Source organism: Nicotiana attenuata, unplaced genomic scaffold (assembly GCF_001879085.1).
Source record: "Nicotiana attenuata strain UT unplaced genomic scaffold, NIATTr2, whole genome shotgun sequence".
Lineage (NCBI taxonomy): Eukaryota > Viridiplantae > Streptophyta > Magnoliopsida > Solanales > Solanaceae > Nicotiana > Nicotiana attenuata.
The window spans coordinates 281,702-288,167 of NW_017670452.1; positions in this window are offsets into that span (position 1 = coordinate 281,702).

The following is a 6,466-nucleotide window of genomic DNA, read 5'->3' on the forward strand; positions in this document are numbered from 1 at the left end:
TTTTCCCTGTGATTGTTGTTTGGGTGAGGAAGAGCGTAAAGCACGAAGGGTGATGCCGTGTATTGTTTTGGTGAGAGAGTGTTAAAGCACGAAGGGTGATGCCGTGGATTGTTTTGGTGAGAGAGAGTAAAAGCACGAAGGGTGATGCCGTGCACTTGTCTTTGATTTCCTAATTTTTATTGATAATTGTGTTACGATTTCTCTCCACTAAATTGTTGGTTTCCTGTTAATACTTGTTGTACCCCGAAGCATGATTTCCCCTTTCCTATTTTCAATTGAAATGTGGTGATCCTCATATTTACTTGTTGCTCTTATGTTACTATTCGATGTTTCCCCGCAACATGTTTTCCCCCCTCCCATACTTGACTGTATATGAATGTTTCTTTATGTACTTCTTTTCTGCTGTATATAGTTAAATTGCACAGGTTATTTGGTAGTCTGGTCCTAGCCTCGTCACTACATCGCCGAGGTTAGGCTAGGCACTTACCAGCACATGGGGTCGGTTGTGCTGATACTACACTCTGCATTCTTTTGTGCAGACCCCAGTGTTGTAGACTTCGGACCGCAGTGGGATTGCTGATTCTTGCTCATCAGGCGACCCGAGGCAGTCCTACAGGCGTCCGCAGGCCTTGGCGTCTCCTTCTATCTACTATTCCTGTTTCTTTCATACATTTCTAGAGACAGTGTTGTATTTATTTCTTTCAGCCCCTTTATTTGTAGTATTCTTAGTCCGTCTATGAAACTGTGACACCAGTTCTGGATAGTCGAGACTCAAATAGTTGTATTGGATTCATGTTCAGCTAGCTTATTGCTTTTTTTTTCCTTCCGCTTATGTTAAATTCCGATGTTTGAATAATATTACTTCGCAATTGTTAATGAATATAAGATGGGTAAAAAGGTAAGTTGTTCACATAATTGGCTTGCTTAGCTCACATTAGTAGGCGCCATCACGACTCCCGAGGGTGGGAAATCCGGGTCGTGACAAGTTGGTATCAGAGCTCTAGGTTACATGGGTCTCACAATTCACAGACAAGCTTAGTAGAGTCTGAGGGATCGGTACGGAGACGTCTGTATTTATCCCCCAGGGTCTACAGAGTTAGGAAAAACTTCACATTCATTCTTTCCTGTCGTGCGATTTTGTTCTCTCAATGCTAAATTGAAACCTCTACTCTTGTCCTTTCGCGAATGGAGAGGTCATGTACCGCTTCTTCAGCCAAGCAGCAGCACATACCAGTGATAGATCAACTACTTCTTCGGAGGCTTTGTGGAGGTTGGATAAGTTTCACCAAGCTCTTCACTACTACTTTCAGCGGTGCATCTACTGAGGATCCCTAGTATTGTCTAGGCAGTTGTCACGAGGTTCTCAGAAACATGGGGATAGTTGAGACCAATGGGGTCGATTTTGCTACTTTTCACTTGTCTAGATCCGCCAAGACTTGGTGGAGAGATTATTGCTTGGCTAGAGCAGCCGCATCACCAGCTTCGACTTGGGAGCAGTTCACGCAGCTATTTCAGGAGAACTTTCTCCACATCACTCAGAGAGAGGTATTAGAGGGGGAGGTAGAGGTATTAGAGGTGAAGGAAGAGATGCTAGAGGTGGAGGTAAAGGTATTAGAGGTGGAGGTGCAGGTATTGTTCTGGTTTATTGGTAGAGAAGCTTTGGCTTTATTTTGCGCCGTATCTGGTCATGCCTAGTGATTCTTTGAGTGCCCCTGTTTATGTGTCTATGCCGGCGGGTGATTCTATTGTGGTGGATCGCGTCCATCGTTCATGTATAGTGGTTATTGGAGGTCTTAAGACTCGTGTAGATTTGCTTCTTCTGGACATGGATGATTTCGATGTTGTATTGGGGATGAACTGGTTATCACCTTACCACGCTATCTTGGACTGTCATGCCAAGACTGTGACCTTAGTTTTACCGGGTATGCCTCGTTTAGAGTGGAGAGGGACTCCCGGTCATTGTACCAATAGTGTTATCTCTTATGTGAAGGCTCGACGTATGGTCGAGAAGGGGTGTTTGGCCTATTTGGCATATGTTCGTGATTCTAGTGCTGAGGTTCCTTCCATATATTCTGTGCCCGTTGTTCGTGAGTTTCCTGAGGTTTTCCCTTCTGACCTGCCGGGTATGCCACCCGACAGGGATATTGACTTTTGCATTAATTTGGCTCCGGGCACTCAGCCCATTTCTATCCCTCCGTATCGTATGGCCCCGCTTGAGTTGAGAGAGTTAAAGAAGCAGTTGCAAGAATTGCTTGAGAAGGGTTTCATTAGACCTAGTGTTTTGCCTTGGGGTGCATCGATGTTGTTTGTTAAGAAGAAGGATGGGTCAATGAGAATGTGTATTGATTACCGGCAATTGAACAAGGTTACAATCAAGAATAAGTATCTGCTGCCGAGGATTGATGATTTGTTCGATCAGCTTCAGGGTGCCAAGGTATTTTCCAAGATTGACTTGAGATTTGGCTACCATCAGTTGAGGATTAGGGCATCCGATGTCCCTAAGACAGCTTTCCGCACTCGGTACGGGCATTATGAGTTCTTGGTGATGTTATTCGGGTTGACAAATGCCCAGCAGCTCTTATGGATTTGATGAACCGAGTGTTCGGGCCTTATTTTTATTTGTTCGTGATACTCTTCATGATGATATTTTGATATATTCTCACAGCCGAGAGGAGTACGAGCAGCATCTTAGAGTGGTTCTTCAGACTTTGAGTGATAGTTAGTTGTACGCCAAGTTTTTGAAGTGTGAGTTCTGGTTGAGTTCAGTTGCATTCCTGGGTCATGTTGTGTCAGCAGAGGGTATTCAGGTTGATCCGAAGGAGATTGAGGCAGTCAAGAACTGGCCTAGACCAGCATCAGCTACAGAGATTCGGAGTTTCTTGGGATTGGCAGGCTACTATCGTCGGTTCGTGGAGGGTTTTTCATCTATTGCAGCCCCGATGACCAGGTTGACCCAGAAGGGTGCCCAGTTCAGATGGCCGGACGAGTGTGAGGCGAGCTTTCAGCAGCTCAAGATAGCTCTGACTACAGCACTTTGGTTTTGCCCACAGGTTCCGGGCCTTATACAGTTTATTGTGATGCATCTCGTATTGGACTTGGTGCAGTGTTGATGCAGGATGGCAAAGTCATTGCCTACGCTTCGCGGCAGTTTAAGATCCATGAGAAGAACTATCTAGTTCATGATTTGGAGTTAGCAGCCATTGTCCACGCGTTGAAGATCTGGAGGCATTATCTGTATGGCGTGGCTGTGAGGTGTTCACGGATCACAAGAGTTTTCAGTATTTGTTCGAGCAAAAGGAGTTGAATTTGAGGCAGAGGAGGTGGTTAGAGTTGTTGAAAGATTATGATATCACTATCTTATATCATCCGAGAAAGGCCAATGTGGTGGCCGATGCTTGGAGTAGGAAGTTAGCCGGTATGGGCAGTCTTGCTTATATTCCGGTCGGTGAGAGACCGCTTGCTTTGGATGTTCAGTCTTTGGCCAATCAGTTGTGAGGTTGGATGTTTCTGAGCCCAGTCGTGTGTTAGCTTGCATAGTCGCTCGTTCATCATTGTTGGAGCGTATCCGAGATTGGCTGTATGATGATCCTCATTTGTGTGTCCTTAGAGACACGTTGCAGCACGGAGGTGCCAAGCAGATTACCTTGGGTGATGATGGAGTTTTGAGATTGCAGGATCGAGTTTGTGTCCCTAATATAGACGGACTCCGAGAGTTGATTTTATCAGGATTTGCGGCAACATTATTGATTGAGGAGAATGAAGAAGGATATCGTTGCGTATGTGGCTCGGTGTTTGAATTGTCAGCAGGTTAAGTACGAGCATCAGAGGCCCGGTGGTTCATTTCAGAGGATTGAGCTTCCCGAGTGGAAGTGGGAGCGGATCACCATGGATTTCGTTGTTGGACTCCCACAGACTCGCAGAAAGTTCGACGAAGTATGGGTCATTGTTGATAGGCTGACCAAGTCAGCACATTTCATTCCTGCGGCAGTCTCCTATTCTTTAGAGAGGTTAGCTGAGATCTATATCCGGGAGATTGTTCGCCCTCATGGTGTGCCTGTGTCTATCATTTCGGACCGAGGTACGCAGTTTACCTCGCGTTTCTGGAGAGTTGGGCATACGGGTTGAGTTGAGCACAGCATTTCATCCCCAGGCGGACGGGCAGTTCGAGCGGACTATTCAGATTTTGGAGGATATGCTCCGAGCTTGTGTCATTGACTTTGGAGGCTCGTGGGATCGGTTTTTGCCTTTAGCAGAGTTTGCCTATAACAACAGCTACTAGTCGAGTATCTAGATGGCTCCTTATGAGGCTTTATATGGTAGGCAGTGTCGGTCTCCGGTTGGATGGTTTGAGCCGGGAGAGGCTCGGTTGTTGGGTACGGATTTGGTTCAGGATGCCTTGGACAAGGTCAAGATTATTCAGGATAGGCTTCGTGCAGCTCAGTACAGGCAAAAGAGTTATGCAGACCGCAAGGTTTCAGATGTTGCTTTTATGGTCGGTGAGCGGGTATTGCTTCGAGTGTCGCCTATGAAGGGCGTGATGAGATTTGGGAAGAAGGGAAAGCTCAGCCCTAGGTTCATTGACCCGTTTAAGACTCTTGATCGAGTGGGAGAGGTAGCTTATAGACTTGCATTGCCGCCGAGCTTATCAGCCGTGCATCCAGTATTTCATGTGTCCATGCTTCGGAAATATCACGGCGATCCATCCCACGTGTTAGATTTCAGCACTGTCCAGTTGGACAAGGACTTGTCTTATGAGGAGGAGCCGGTAGCTATTCTAGACCGGCAGATTCGTCAGTTGAGATCGAAGAGTTTTCCTTCTATTCGTGTTCAATGGACAGGTCAGCCTCCTGAGGCATCGACCTGGGAGTCCGAGTCTGATATGCGGAGCCGTTATCCCCATCTTTTCCCCGACTCAGGTACTTCCTTCTTTCTTCTGTCCGTTCGAGGACGAACGGTTGTTTTAGAGGTGGAGAATGTGATGACACTTGCTTTAAATTAAAATCTGTGTTTCCGAGACCTTGAAAACACCGTTTAGAGTCACCTCGATTTGCGTGCGCAATCCGGACACGTAGCCGGAAAGCTTAAATATGAAAATCTGTGAAAAATGGTAAAATTTGGCTATAAAATGAGTTAATTTCACTTCGATCAATGTTTTGGGTAAATGGACCCGGACTCGTGATTTGACAGTCCCGGAGGGTCCGTAGGAAAATATGGGACTTGGGCGTATGCCCGGAATCGAATTCCGAGGTCCCGAGCCCGAGAAATGATTTTTTAAAGGAAATTATTTTCTGAAATTGTTTAAGGAAATTTGAAATGAAATTTGATTAGAACATGATAGTATCGGGCCCGTATTTTGGTTCTGGCACCCGGTATAGGTCTTATATATGATTTAAGATGTTTCTGTGAAATTTGATGAAAAACGGATATCATTTGACGTGATTCGGACCTTAAATGCAAATTTGATGTTTAAAGAAGTTTTGAGAAATTTCATTGATTTTGAGGTTTAATTCGATGTTCATGATGTTATTTTGGTTATTTGAGTACAAGAATAAGTCCGTAGAATGTTTTTGAGGTTGTGCATATATTTGGTTTGGAGCCCCGAGGGCTCGCGTGAATTTTGGATAGGCCACGGGGTGAAATTTTGGACTTAAAGAATTGCAGGCCTGCAGACTTCGCATTTCCCAAACTTTCTTCGCAATTCCCAGGTTCGCATTTCCCAAACATTTTTCCCTTGCCGGGATTTAATTATTGACTTGTTGCTCCCTTGTCGGGATTCTTATTGCAAATTTCCTTTATTTCCTTGCCTTATTATTTGTGATTGTTGTTTGGGTGAGGAAGAGAGTTAAAGCAGGAAGGGTGATGCCGTGCATTGTTTGTTTTGTGAGGAAAGAGTGTAAAGCACGAAGGCCATGCCGCACGATGTACCATTCCGTGCCTATTATATTGATTTCATGGTGAGGAAAGAGTGTAAAGCACGAAGGGTGATGCCGTGCCGCACGATGTACCATTCCGTGCCTATTGTATTGATTCTTATGGTGAGGACGAGAGTAAAAGCAGGAAGGGTGGTGCCGTGCACTTGTCCTTGATTTCCCTAATTCTTGCTCATAATTGAGTTATGTTGTCCTTTACATTTATTTACTGATTTTCTGTTGTTATTTCGTTTTATTTCGAGGTTATAGATTCCCTTACCCTATTTTCCTTGTGATTGTTGTTTGGGTGAGGAAGAGCGTAAAGCACGAAGGGTGATGCCGTGTATTGTTTTGGTGAGAGAGTGTTAAAGCACGAAGGGTGATNGTGACTAGATACGAACGAATTGGTGGTGGAATCGAGGGGTAAAGCTATAATTGAAGCGTGAATTGTGTTCGTGGCATCGAGGTAAGTGTTTGGTCTAACCTTAGCTTGAGGGATTAGGAGTTGAGTTCTATTTGCTATGTGGTAATTGTTGAGTACGACGTATAGGCATGGT